The sequence below is a fragment of the Chelonoidis abingdonii genome, chromosome 4, assembly GCF_003597395.2.
Source record: "Chelonoidis abingdonii isolate Lonesome George chromosome 4, CheloAbing_2.0, whole genome shotgun sequence".
NCBI classification, from domain to species: domain Eukaryota; kingdom Metazoa; phylum Chordata; order Testudines; family Testudinidae; genus Chelonoidis; species Chelonoidis abingdonii.
Window position 1 is genome coordinate 14,171,543 of NC_133772.1, and position 14,464 is coordinate 14,186,006.

Sequence of the window (14,464 nt, forward strand, 5' to 3'; positions counted from 1 at the left end):
GAAAAAAACCAAAGTCAGTTTAAGAAGTTTCTTAATAGTAAAATACTAATGGTCAATGTAGGACTCAGGTTTTCGGAAGAGGAAACTTTCCTCATGTATAAATTTTTCAGGGCTTAATTTATAACACAGGAGAGGGGTAGGTGGGCAGATAGAGAAGATAAATGTGTGTGTGGGGGGGATCTCTCCTTTTGTTGTATCAGCTCTCTAGCTATAAATATATAAATGCTTCCCAGCCTGGGAATTTATTTTTCTTCTCTTCCGCTGTATAACTTCTGTGGTTTGCACTATTTCATGCTCAGTAAGGCCCCAATCCAACTTCCACCAAAGTTTATTGCAGTTGGATTAGACCCTAACTAACACAGATGAGCTGTATGTGCATCTGACACCAATGTGTTCATTTTAAAAGTCAAGTAATTTTCTCTCACACACACACACACACACTCTCATGGAATATCCATCCGTCCACCCACTTACTTTTCAGGATGTAATTCTGACTGCCCTGGTGTTTTTAGAGTTTAGCAACAGAAACAGGGAGCAGGAAATCAGGACTCCTAGTTTTTAATTCCAGCTTCCCTGCTGATTTGCTGTGTAACTGTAAGCAAGCCACTTCATCTCTCAGCATCCGGAAAATGGCATAATACTGTTTGTTTCACTAGGCTATGAGGCTTCACTGTGGATTAAAGGGCTTGGAGATCCTCATATGAGCATAAGTGCAGCAATTATTCTAACATTAACATACATTCAGTTACAGCAAAGTGCTAAGAATTCGCTGTGTATTAAACTCTCCCCCCCCCCCGTGATAATTTACAGATGGTGTTTTATGATCTTACGTTATTTATATGGCACCTGTTGCCATGGAACCTGCACAATTCACATTTAATTTCAAATCAACAAATATGAGTCACTCTCCGAGTGGGCAACTCTGAGATTACAGAGAACCAGAAAGCCAAGGGTAAGCAGGTTAGCTTTGCAATATACCCGAAGACCACTGGACACTGGCAGGGACCACCAAAAGGAGCAAGTTCTACACTTTTGGATGACTCTGAGAATGCCCCAATACCTGGCCCAAGAAAGTTTGATTCTAGCAACTGACAGCAAGAGCCTCCCACTGTGACAGGACGGAGCAGGCTCTATGTCTAAACGCACAAGCTGGGAATGCATTACAGATGACAGCTCTCCGTGTTAACACGAACAGCAGCTCTGCGTAAGGAGGTCTCTGAGCTGCCAAGCGCAGATGAAACATGCGTTATGGGCAAAGAGGGGTTGTGCTGTTCCGACATACAGCAGCATTATAAATCGCTCAGGGGCAGTAAAGACAACACATCGGCTATGCAGCTCCACTCCTCTCTGCTCACAGAGTGCACGTCTATTAGGGGAGAATTCTGCTCAGCCAGCTTCTCAGAGAAAATTCCCTCCTCGAGGCATTTTCTTTAAGAGGCCCGGAATAAAAACACCTGGCATTCCAAGATTTGTTTATTTCTCTGCTGGAGGAGCCGATTCTAAGTTGCGGGGTAGAGCACAAATGAAGCCATGAGCTTTAGAACATTATCAAATTAAGAGCTACATGCTACCCTCTGAGGGATGAAATGGACCCCTGTGCAGACACAGCCGTAGCCACTTCAGCCCTATTCTGAGGTCAGATGGGGGGCTTAAACGGTGCATACACCTTGTTGTGGTCTCAACACAAGGATGAATTATTCCCTCGGTGTGGGAAATGATTGAGGCCACTGCAAATCATGTGACGATAGGGGGCTGAGTTTGGGCCTCAGAGAGGAGAAAAAAACCCGAACTAGTAAACTATTCAACTATTTACAACGCAGCTTGTAACAATATAGCAGCTGTTTTCTCACCACATGGATGGAATATTTCTGATTGGGGATAGGTGAGTGAGCTACATTGACTTTATAGGGATGGGTTTAAAAACAGGCTCTTAAGTTGTATATACCAAGATACGCACAGAAGGGTCAGGTGCATAAATGAGCCTAAAACACATGCCACTGCATGTATAAAGCGAGCAGCAACTCGGCTAGCAGTTGCTTAGGTCAGCAATTTTTGTGAAAATTCAGCCGTATACATTTGGTGGCACGGATGGAATGCAAAGCTACAGCAGCAGCACAACCATTTCAGCTACAAAGACACGAACATCGGACCAGATGCTCAGCTGGGGTAAATGGCCGTATCTCCACAGAAGTCAAGAACCAGGCAAATGTACACCAGCCAACGAGGTTCTCTTTCCAGATTCAGTCACCAACGTTTTGGGGATCAATCCTTCCCTGTAAACCATGTCCTCCCAAATTCTTTCATTGCTGAGCTGAAATGTCTGCATCACAAAATAGCTCATTTCCCACCCCCCACCCCTGCCCGAGTTTGGCATAATTATAAGTATCTGCTCAGGAAATCCTTCCATACTTGAACTACTATAGAGAGGAAAAAAGCAACTCCCAGCTATGGAAAGATCCAAAACCCAAGTCAAGGCTAATGAGATGCTGGCAATTACTGTCTTCGCTGGAAGAAATCTGCATTGTCCACCAATAGTGAGCACTGAAAGGCAAGTCAATAAGAGAAGGGAAGCCTATTGCACATACATTTACTATTAAATATCTGGATTACAGTAGCACCCCAAGGCAATTCAGGATCAGGACTCCCTTTTACTGGGAACAATGGGTAAGGGACACATCTTTCTATATTTTACTAAGAACTTACAATCTAAGACTTCTATTTTGCAGACACTTACACACACGAGTAGTTCCATTGAAAAAAAAAAATCAATGGAGTTTTCCCATTAACTTCACTGGGGCTTTCACCCAGGAATCTACTCATGGGCATAAAAGCATGGGCACACATGCTTAAGTAGTTTGTTGGCTCAGGGCCCGAAATATTAAGCATTGTTAACATGCAATATTAAGTATTAACGACGTGTTAAGTAAGTGGCGATCCCTTTGATTTCACTAACTCACTTATATTTAATCACCACGTTTATTGCTTGCCAACTCTGAATCAGTTTTAAAATTCCTGAGTTTGCAGCATGTGCTGCCAAAGGATTTTTTCACCCCCCACACTAAATAGCTCACAAATAAGTTCCGTATCTCTCCCTGGTGCTCTGATACTGTTTCTTCTTCATCTTTCCTCCATCATGCTCTTCCACTTCCTCCCAGAAGCCAACACTACATGACCAACAGAAACACATGACTTAATCTTGATCTGTAGAGCTGAACTAGATTCAAGCAGCAAATATGAGCTTGCAACTCAGATACAATCTCTTATCTTTTCCCATCTTTTGTTGACAGTGGAAGTTTTTTTAAACTTTGCTTTCCCCCCATTAATTAGGTAATACATTGGAGAATCACAGGTACAGATGCATTCCTGAAAATGCAAATAAGATGTATGTTTATTGCCAAGGTTTCCTCCTCTCCCAGAGCATCTGAATCAAACAACTAATCCATTTTCCTATTGTTTTGTTTCTGACAACTTGGGGCATGGAGACAACATGGCCAACAAGTCCTGATGGAATATGGTACAAGCAACAGATCTGCTATCTTCAGCAGGTTACTGATATCAAAGAACATCTCCCTCCTTCTTGCTAGATTCTCCTCTCCCGGGCGGTCTATGGCTTCAGGTGCAGAATGGATTAGATATTTTCATGGGAACAGTTAAGAAAAAGAAAGTCATAGTTTTGCTGGAGCAAAGTTTTTAATGAGCAGGTAAGAAGACAAATCCTAATTGCTGAGTGTTGGATGGTTTGAGCAGGTTTTATAGATTTCTATTTGCTGAAGCTGTTGAGTATGTGTGTGTGGGGGGATGGGGACAGAGAGAGAGAGAGAGAGAGAGAGAGTATGTGTGTGGAGGTGGGGAGCGGTTCTGCTTCCTTGTCACTGAAAGCTCCTCCCTTTGGGCTGGACTGAGGGAAGGCACCAAGGAAGTGTCAGAATGATGAATCGCTGTGATACGCAGACTCTGTGTTTATTACTAGAGCTATCAATAATGCACTGGCTGTTTTGTCACTCTGAAGATGAAACAAGCCTTTTAATACACATTCTCACTCAGTGGAAACCCTGATACGTTTGAAATAGACAGAGTATACTCGCTGCTATTAAAATCATTCAAGGCTTAGTGGAGAATCTAGTTAGATGCTTATTTTAATGCATAGCTTAAAAAGAAAAAGTAAGGAAGAAGAAAGCAAAAATACTTGCTCCTGGTAGGTCATATCTGAATTTATACCCAATGCAGTTTGCATGAAAAGTCTCACTTACTTTGTTTGAAATCAAGGTGCAGAGAAATGACAAGAGCACAGAGTGAAGTTCGCCCCTGCACAGAGGGCTTAACCATGCTTAAACCTTGTGCTAGCTCTCCGCACAGGGGAGCAGCACACCCCAAGTGAGCCTGTGGCAGAGGTGGGATTAGAACCGACATCTCTTGACTCTCAGGCCTGTGTCCCAGAAGCTCCTGTATTTCAGTGCTAGCAAGCCTATCCATTTGACTCCGCAACCATCGGTTTGCTTTAGCTGATTTTAAAATCACTGAAAAAATTGAGAGAGTTTCTGATGGAAGATATACAATTTTACATCCAGTTAATGGGGGGGGGGGGGAGAGAAGAGGGAGGAACACAACCACAACCACCACAAGAAGCTTTCAAACATGATTTATTCTAATGTTCACAAAATATACCCAGTTCATAATCTTCCATGGATGCCTTCTCTGCTGTACAGAGACAACAGAATTAATATTTTCCCTCTGAACAATACATACAGTAAATACTTCAGATAGCCCAAAACCAGGACCCTTCTATCCAGCAAAATCCAGATCAGCAGAAAAACTGGATGGCCAGCCAGTTCTTAATGTTTGCTTCTTGCACAGTAAGCACAAATATAATGTCCTTTTAATGTGCATGTTCCCCATTTCCAGTTTTGGATGAGTACATGCAAAGGAGCGGAGCAGGCGGGCCTGGTGCCTCGGTTGTCTAGAAGGAATGACAAATCACTTCTTAGCTACATTTGGTGGTTGAGAGTGGGAGTGGAGATGTCAGACTGCCCTGGCTGGATTTTTAACTCCCTGGCCATAGAGGATAAACTTGCTATTTGAGCTAATGGGCTTCTGGTTGCTGTAGATAGCTGGCAGAGCAGCAGCTGATAATTACGGGTTTATCAATCACCCTCTGCACACCCAGACAGCTCCCACGTACACAGATGAATCCACTAAACAGAGGTCTTGAAGGAGCCCAATCTGTTCTACTAAGAGGAATATAAATTCATGTTTGGAATCATGGAAGTGTAGAACTGGAAGGGACGTTGGGAGGCCATCTAGTTCAGCCTCTTGCACTCAAGACAGGACTATATAATAACTAGATTATTCCTGACAGGTGTTTGTCTAACTGGTTTTAAAAACCTCCAACGATGGAGATGCCACCACCTCCCTAGGCAATTTATTCCCATGCTTAACCACCCTGACAGGAAGCTTTTCCTAATGTCCAACCTAAACCGCCCTTGCTGCAATTTAAGCCCATTGCTTCTTGTCCTATCCTCAGCGGTTAAAGAGGACAATTTTTCAACCTCCTCCTTGTAATGACTGTTTATGCACTTAAACTGTTATGTCCCCCCTCAGTCTTCTCTTTGCCAGACTAAACAAGCCCAATTTTTTTGAAGGGTTAAGGATATCTTAAAAAAAAAAATTACACAGCAAGTAGAGATGCCAATGAACTTATACCTCCAGTCAGTACAGGACTGTTAATCTACAGTATATCCCCCAAGGCTCTATCTAGTCCTGTTTTAAACATTGTAAGCAATAATGATTCTGGCACTTCCCTTGGGAAACTATTCTCCAGCAGAATACTCTCCACCAACAGAAAGTTTTCCCTGATACTCCACCTTAACTTTAGTCTACCTCTAAACAGACTCAGACACAGTTACACACACACACACACACACACACCCCTTTACTCCAAGCAGAGGTTTGACCCCCAAAAGGGAGAAGTACCAGAGACTTCATGAAGTCCACTAGGGATTTCGCTACTGCTATTGATTTTACAGAGAAGGCACCCAGATATACCTCTACCTCGATATAACGCTGTCCTCGGGAGCCAAAAAATCTTATTGCATTTATAGGTGAAACCGCGTTATATCAAACTTGACTTGATCCACCAGAGTGCGCAGCCCTGCAGCCCCGCCCCTCTAGAGCGCTGCTTTACCACACTGTATCTGAATTCGTGTTATATTGGGGTAGAGGTTTACTACATGGATGGACACCAGCATATAACTAAGATACATTTTCTCGTTCTTAAATTTCACCTTGGTAATGCCAGTCATACTCCCCTAAACCACCCTAACAAATTACTGGGCTCCCCTTGGAGATTGCACCCTATGGGATTACTTGCAGCTGCTCATTATGTTTGTCCTCTAAGAGTCATCGTTTGGCCAAATGAAATGTATTCAGATGTTTTAACCTTTCATCATAAATCACTTTCTCCAACTGCTTCACTATTTCTATTGCACTTCTCTGATTCCTTTTCAATTCATACACTTCCTTGTACTCATGGGTGCTAGAATTAGGGTTGCTGCAGCTTAAAGTGCTTTCCATCATATAAAGGTTTTACAGTTTGGTTCAATGGCTGTCTCCACCCTCACTATACAAATTTTTCCAGCACCCCTGCTTGTACTGTCCACTAAAAACAACAATTGCCAACCAACCTGTGTTTCTTGGAGAAACAGTAAGTGGACAGTGAAGCAAATGACAACTGGATGATAGATCAGTTTGTGCCTAACATATTGGAAAATTGTTCAAGAACAGGTGGAAAATAAGAGCCAAAGCGCAAAACAAAGGTTTGCATGATCAAGAGAGTGGCTGGATTCACATTCATTACTACAAATGAATTAAACCCCTATTACTCCTGAGATTTCTATTTAAGTCCAGAGTGACTGTGTCTCATCTTGCTTGCATGCAGGCTTGGCAGAATTTGATTTGATTTTTTTTTTTTTTTTAACAATTTCAAAGGATAATATCAATGCTTATTTTAAGCATTTTTTTTATTTTTTATCTCTAAATTTTCACAATTGCACAAAATTATGTATTTTAAGCTTTTTTTATTTGTACTGATTTAAATTTTCACAGTTGCAGGAAATTGTGGGGTGGGGGAAGACTCTTTACAGTAGAGGTCGACATTCAAAAAGTTAAAGCTTTATAACATTGAAAAATTGTCAACATCATGTCAAAAATATACAAATTAAATATCCTTAAATGAAACTAAAATTCTCAAGCAGCATTTTTCTTACTTTACCAATCTGTAAATTTTGTTTCATATCCACCAAAATATCTTCTAGCTGGTTTGTGTGTCTGGTGAAATCAACATTTACTGATAATCTAATTCTTCCAAGCCCACTTGTATGGTGCAGTCCCTCCTCACACCTTTCATCTCTTTGCCATTTTAAGATGGCACAGGCACCCACTGGATACTTGGCTTGTGGCTAGAGCTCTACATCAAATTCTAGGAGTCTGTTATGTGTTACACTCCTTTCCCTCACTCTGTGTCCGTTTTCCCTGTTTAGACTGTAAGCTCTTCACTGAGGGACGGTACTTCTCTGATGGCAGAACCTAGTACACTGGAGCCCGATTTTTGGTCAGTCCTTAGGCACTAAACATGATAAATATGATTAATAAATAATAATTAGTATTAAGGCGAATACAGGTATTTGCTAACTTAAATGAGAGCCAGAGGAAAAAGGAGATTTCAACCCTTTATTATTTAAATGACACAAATATTCCATAAATAGCTCATTTTAAATGATTTCCCGCTCATATCCCTACAAAAATAAAATACTAAAAAGGTCCCAGCTATAGAAAGGGATAAAACTGTTCCAAAATTGCAGCTACGTGGTTAGCAACGTTTTACCAAAAGAAATTTATAAAGCCAGCATTTGAAACCACTCCATTTTTTTTATTTTTTGTGAATGGACTCACCATTGATCGACCTACAGTCCTTTTCGCATAATGATAAATCACTGTGTCAGCATTTACAACCCGCCTGCCAAGTTTTATCCTATTGGGTTTTAAAACAGCTCCGTTAAAACCCACTAGAAGCGAGGACTCCATTAGTCAAGCCTATCTGTATAGCCAGGTGCTTGTGCCAAGCCTATCACTGCAGCATCTCGGCACCTTCACCAGGACCCCACTAAAGCATACGCCCCATTAGTGTTAGCATTTGCATAAAGAATTTACTGTCATAGGATGAAGTTTGCTGACTAGAGGAGGGTCTTCAGAAGCCTCCCCAATCCTGCACCATGCAGTTGGGGAGCTGCAGAGCAGGTGCATGTGGCACCAGCTCCATATAGGTCACCATGGAGAAGGAATCTGGTGACAGGGAAGGGATTTAGGGACAGCAAGTCAGTCAGCAGCAACACAGGTCCAGTGCACAGTAATACTTCAGAGGGACTAAAGTCAGAAGGCCTGGGTTCTATCCTTGGCTCGGTCACTAACTCACTGGGCAAGTCACTCATTCATTGGTTTTAAGGCCAGCACAGACCATCGTGATCAACTAGTCTGACCTTCTCCTCACACTTCAGGGCTTCAGCCAGTCACCCATAGGGGTAAGGAAGGGTTCTCCCTCTCGTACCCTGCCAATGTCTTCTGGGGCTTGGGATTTTGTGTCACCTTCCTCTGAAGCATCAGAGATGGCCACAGCTGAAGATGGCACATTGGACAGGGTGGGCCAGGGCTCTGAAGTGGCACTGAGCATCCTCTGTTAAGTGCCTGGCAGGCTAGTTCTTGCTCACATGCTCAGGGTCTAACCAATCGCCATGTGTGGGGCTGGGAAGCAATTCTTCCCAGGTCAGATTGGCAGTGACACCAGGGAGTTTTACACCTTCCTCTACAGGGTGTATGACACTTGCCAGGATTATCCGGGTTTCTCTCACTTCCTCAATTCCCAGACTTTGTAGAGGCCTCAGGCACTGGTGCACTTTGGTCACTCCTGTACTCTGCCTGTGGCACAACAGTCTAGTCTCCTGTGGGCTGTAATTATTTCTGGGTGCTGGGTGGTGTTGGCAGCCGGTGACATAAGGAAGGTCAGACTAGAGGAGGATCAGGTGGTCTCTCTGGCCTTCAACTATAGACTCCTGCACAGCACAGAGAATTTCACTCAGCAATTCCTGCATCAAGCCCAACTTGTTAAATTCACGTCCTGTCTGCCTCAGTTTCCCCATATATAATGGGGCTAATGATACTGACCCTCCTCTGTAAAACATGAGCTGCACTGTGCCTTGTTCATAGGTTGAGTGCCTCCTTCCACAGGCCAGAACAGTTTCCCAGACCAAAGTGGCTTAGTGCTCTGAAGGGAAGTTAATTTTACTCTGAGGGATGACATATTTTGGATCAGCTCCAATTACACAGCAAGTGAGGGGATTTCACTGAGTATTTGCCATCACCAGGTGAACACAGAGGATGAAATAATCAGTGTAAAGTCTCTCTCCCCTTACACTGGGAAGAGCTGTGTATTCAGGCCAGAACCACCTCTAAGTAATTCACAAGACAACACTATCCTTCTAAAAGCCACTGGCTGGATTTCCAGTCTTGGACAACCCCAGCTCCCACGGAAATCAGTGGGAACTGCAGGTGCTCAGCACCACTGAAAAAAATCAGGTTGTTTAGCTGCATTTCCTTTGCAATCTGTTGTGCCCTGAGATGCTGTGCAGGTACCAAAGTGATCACATTGCATCTTCCTAGCTGCCTGCAGCACTCACCTGGCACTGCAGTGCAAACACATACGCATGCAATTCCAGGCATCACTTACCACCCAGCTCCCCCAAGCGACACAACTAGGTAAGATACTGGTCCTCCTGCAAAACAAAAACAGAGCAGCAAGGCCCCTTCCAGCTGCAGAGAGGTTTGGGACACATGACTGTGCTGTGGATGGGGCTTCAAAGTTACTCTGCTGGTCTGAAAACAGGAATTCCCTCTGCTTCTGCTTAAAAGCTGCTCCTTCCCTTAATCTTCTAGCACCAATCCCACCCAGCTATACCCACTCCCACCTCTCCGATTCAGCGTTTTAAACTGAAAGGTCCTCGGGGCACAGAACTTGGATTTTCAGAGTGCCAGGCAGACCTTTGGTAGCATATTAAATAATAATGGGCACTTTGCAAATATCAGGCCAAAGCAAGCCCTAGGGCAAGGAATACAGAAAGGGAAGTCTGATCAGTGCTAATGTCCAAGTTCTGTAGTTCCTATCATTTTACCTGTCGGGTCACCCAGCTATTACTGCCTGTCTAGTCTATTTGGATTGTAAGGTCATTGGGGCAGGGAATGATCCTCGTTGTCTGCAGTGTACTAGAGTAACAGCGCTGTCTCTCTTTAAAGAGATTTTCCCATCCCTGCACGCCAGAATGGCCTGTCTTTGGTAATCAAGATCCACTGAAAGTTGGATGGGCCTTTTGCACCCTTATTTCTAGCTGGTCTGTGGTGGATTTTCGCCATCAGCGTTGATTGAACGTCTCTTAGGAAATGCCATTGCTGGGCACGGCAGGTGAACCAGGTACCAGGGGTGGCGTGCAAAGTTCTACCACTTGAGAAGCGGCTTTGTGAGAAAGAGGCAATCGGAGAGGTCTGCTCATAAAAGGAATGTGCAGGGAACAGGCCTGAAAGTTGGAATGCAGCAGTCTGTTGATAAAAGGATATGGTCTCATTCCACTTCTCCTAGAACACGCAGTTTGACCTGTCCAAACCAAACAGGACCTGCTGATTTTATCAGTCCGCAGGAGCCAGTATTTACTTAATTAAAGGTACAGCTTGACTATTTAGATCCCTGCTGATATTTGTTGGCTTCTGTCACGGGCTTGAGGCATATTTGTTTTTGCCTGCACTTCAGGATTTGCAGGCTATCGCTCTCTCTGGTAATCAGATCAGACTGTTCAGACCATTTTTGGTCACAGTGGTAAAGCAACCTTGTCAGAACAGAACATTCATCCCTAGTTGAGCATTCCCGAGGGGAGGAGATGCCACCTTCCAAAGGCACAGTGACTTTGGACATCTAGGTCAGCACTCACCCACTGCAGCCCAGTGACCAACCTGCCTCCCACTGCAGCCCACAAACTGCAAAAATAAACCGGCCATATCATTCGGAGGATCGAGTTCTGGTACCCTAAAATGGGCACAAGCTGTTTGCCCCAGTTTATTGCAATATTCATTGCTAATGACCCAGCTCGAATCTGGCTGAATAGAACTCTTGGTAAAAGAGGGGTGGCCTTCTAGTTAAGGCACTAGACAGGGGCTGAGAAAATCTGGGGTCAATTCCCTGCTCTGCCAGACTTTGTGTGTGACCTTGGGCCAATCACTTCACCTCTCCATGCCTCAGTTCCCCATCTGTAAAAAGGCGACAAACCTTCCTTTGCCTGTGTCGTCTATTCAGACTGTAAAATCTTTGGGGCAGGGACTCTCTCTTACTAGATGAATGTACAGCTCCTAGCACAATGGACTACCCTCTCTAAACTCTTCTGCTGCTCCAACTATCATGATTAGAATCCTAACAAATTCATGGCCATGAAAAAAGGAACACAGACAGTGAAATCTGATCTTCCCTATGAAATCTGGCTAGTGTAGCGGAAGGGAAGGGCTGGGGGGCTCTTACCGTGTGTCAGACTCCAGATGCTCGTCCCAGCTGGGCTGCGGGGGTGGGGTGGAGAGAACATGACTTCCTCTTCCCCTGCAGGGTCCACTCCCAAGGCCAGGTCATACCCATTTCTAGGAACCTTCCCTGGCTGCAGGAAACTCCGCAACTGCTTGCCGCGAGCCCAGCTCCGGGGACAGTGCCACCACCATCAGCATAGCAGAAGTAAGTGTGGCATACCATGACCTAGACTACAATAGCCTTGCAAGCCCCCTCCCCCGCAAAAAAACAAAACAACAAACCCATTTTTGGGTCAGGACCCCCACAGTTACAACAGTGAAATTTCAGATTTAAATATCTGAAACTTAAAATTTACAATTTTTAAAATCCTGTAACTGTAAAATGGACCAGAATGGATGGCAAATTTGGTAGGGCCTGAACCGTGATGAATGGAACACTGAGACCCAGCCCAACCACAAAACGTCCAGTCCTTCCACCCTCCTAGGGTTGGCAACGGCACCAGCAGGTCATGGTCCAAATGCCCATTGTTCGCCACGTGGATGGTGCCCGCAGGGCTTAGCTGCCAACATAACGCTGTTTCTATTGTTAAGTGGAAAAGTCACCCACGACCGGCTTTAAATCACCTCCCTTTGCGGCACTAATATCAGCAGATTAAGGACGCAGCAGAGAGGGACTAATCTAGGCATCTGAAACTTGAAGAATAGATCCATAGTCATGCAGGACTTCATGAGAAAAGAAAGGACTGAGCTCACCATTGTCCTTGTTCTCTAAAACCCACTTCAGCTATAGGAGAATCTCATTTACCCTTCGCAGTTTAGGACTTCTGACACATAACTGAGCACTTCTGCCCTCTAATGGATGGAGTCAGTGGAAACTGAATGGTTCATTAAATACACTTGGGTAACAGGGAACTCAAAGCAGCAGCTCATCCAGCTTCAATAAGGCCTAGCAGCTCCGCCCTGCAGGTTTCCTGCTAGTATTTGGTTTGGCGATGGCCAGGATCAGGGAGTGGCCAAGACTTCCCTGATGTGGTGGCTATGCAATGACTTAGCAGCAGGCCTTGTACATGGTGACGTGAATGTGCTGCTGCCCCATCCCAATAGCTCCCCTCCTTAGTGACAATGTGCAGGGACTTTTGACCATGTGCACGAAGCATCTGCTGCTGCCAGGAACTTAACGAGAATCTGGCAGGGGAATCACACCAAACCGGAGCACTAGGCTGACACATACCCAACTCAGCCAACAGGTCTCTTATTCCTGTGCCTGGCTAGCCACCACCACCAAACAGCAATCATAGCTTCACAGAAATGTAGAGCTGGCAGGAACCTCATCTGGTCCTCTAGTCCACTCCCCTGCACCGAGGCAAGGCTAAATATTATCTGGACAAGAGCTCCCGCTCGTTGGCGGCAATTCTGCAGCGGGGGGGTCCTTCCGTGCTCCCGATCTTTGGGGCACTTCGGCAGCGGGGCCAGGAGCGAGTGAAGGACCCACCGCAGAATTGCCGCCTACGACCCAGAGCGTGGAAGGACCCCCTGCCACCGAATTGCCGCCCTCCCAAATCCTAGCGCCCTAGGCGACCGCCTAGGTCACCTAAATGGAAGCGCTGGCCCTGTATCTAGACCCCTCGACAGGTGTTGGTCTAACCTTTGTCAGACACTCATGGTGCTTCTGATGTTGCCCTCCCCTTTACATCTCAGAGCAACATTAAGGATGTGGAAGGTACAGCACAGCCAAAACCATCGTCTCCCTGACACCAACTTTTTACTCTCCTGTTGACATCCACCCTCAGTGCAGCTGCAGGACTCCTGCATTTTCAATGCTGGCTTCCTCTCCCATCACCAATCTCTTTTCCGTACTTAAGCTGCACCTTTGGGATGCAGACTTGAGCACAAGCAAGGCTCCTCTTCAGATGGAAAGACAAGCTGAGACAGCAGTCTATTATCCGGGCAAATGTTTCTCCGTAGAAGCCTCACTGCTGTCATTTGATATTAACATCCTGTATGAAGCCAGTGAAAGACTATTACTGTGAATTTCACTGTGAGATAAACGGATATTGGAACAGCCTTGTAATATTTTGCACCATTCGTTTGGCAGGGGAAGATTTTAGAAACAAAGTGAATAATGCAACTGATGACCCTTTCTATTTCTCTGGATCTTATGTTCAATGCTTAGTTAGGCCCCTGCGTAAGGAGTATTCCCACTGACTTCACTTGAATGTCTCGCTGGCTTACAATTGGGCATCTGCTTCAGTACCTTGCTGAACTGGGGTTGCGAGGCACTATGGCATCCTTCTCCAGGACTGGACCAAAACACTAAAGTTACTGACCAGTGGCGGTCACTGGAGAACCCACCGCACTCTCTGTAAGAGTGAATGGCTGAGATTTTTCAAAGCCGTGCAAGGAACTCCCCAACACTAACTCTTAACACCATTGGGAGATGTGCGTCTATGTTCTCTTGGAATGCTTTCCAAGTTTTAATCAAGGCCATCAAGCTTCATGACGTGCCCTGGAAAAATCCATCTTTGCTAAATCGCATTCCGCCAAAAACAAGCTGCAGGTGGAATTTGCCTCCATTTTCCATGCTATAGCATTGCCGTACACTGCTGAACACCTGACCCACTCTAACAAGGGACAGGCAAAGCAACAGCAAATGCACATGCCTCCCCCCTTGCAAAAATACACTACTGTCCTGCCTCAGAGACTTGTTGTTTCCATGGCAATGCACTGGTTTTTGTGCAAGGTGCTGCACCACAGGCATCTTCGGTTAAACAGCTGTAGTGATGACTGGATTTTAAGGCTCTTGACAAACATTTGTAGCTGTGCACACAACGAATGGGATAATTAGCTTTCATGTTGCAGA

General features: G+C 44.9%; 1 protein-coding gene across 3 annotated transcripts in view; it reads right to left on the reverse strand.

Annotated features, from left to right (window-relative positions):
* Positions 1–14,464, reverse strand: part of RASSF5 (Ras association domain family member 5) — a 124,398-nt gene that overhangs the window by 57,430 nt on the left and 52,504 nt on the right. The gene's annotated exons all lie outside the window — the stretch shown is intronic.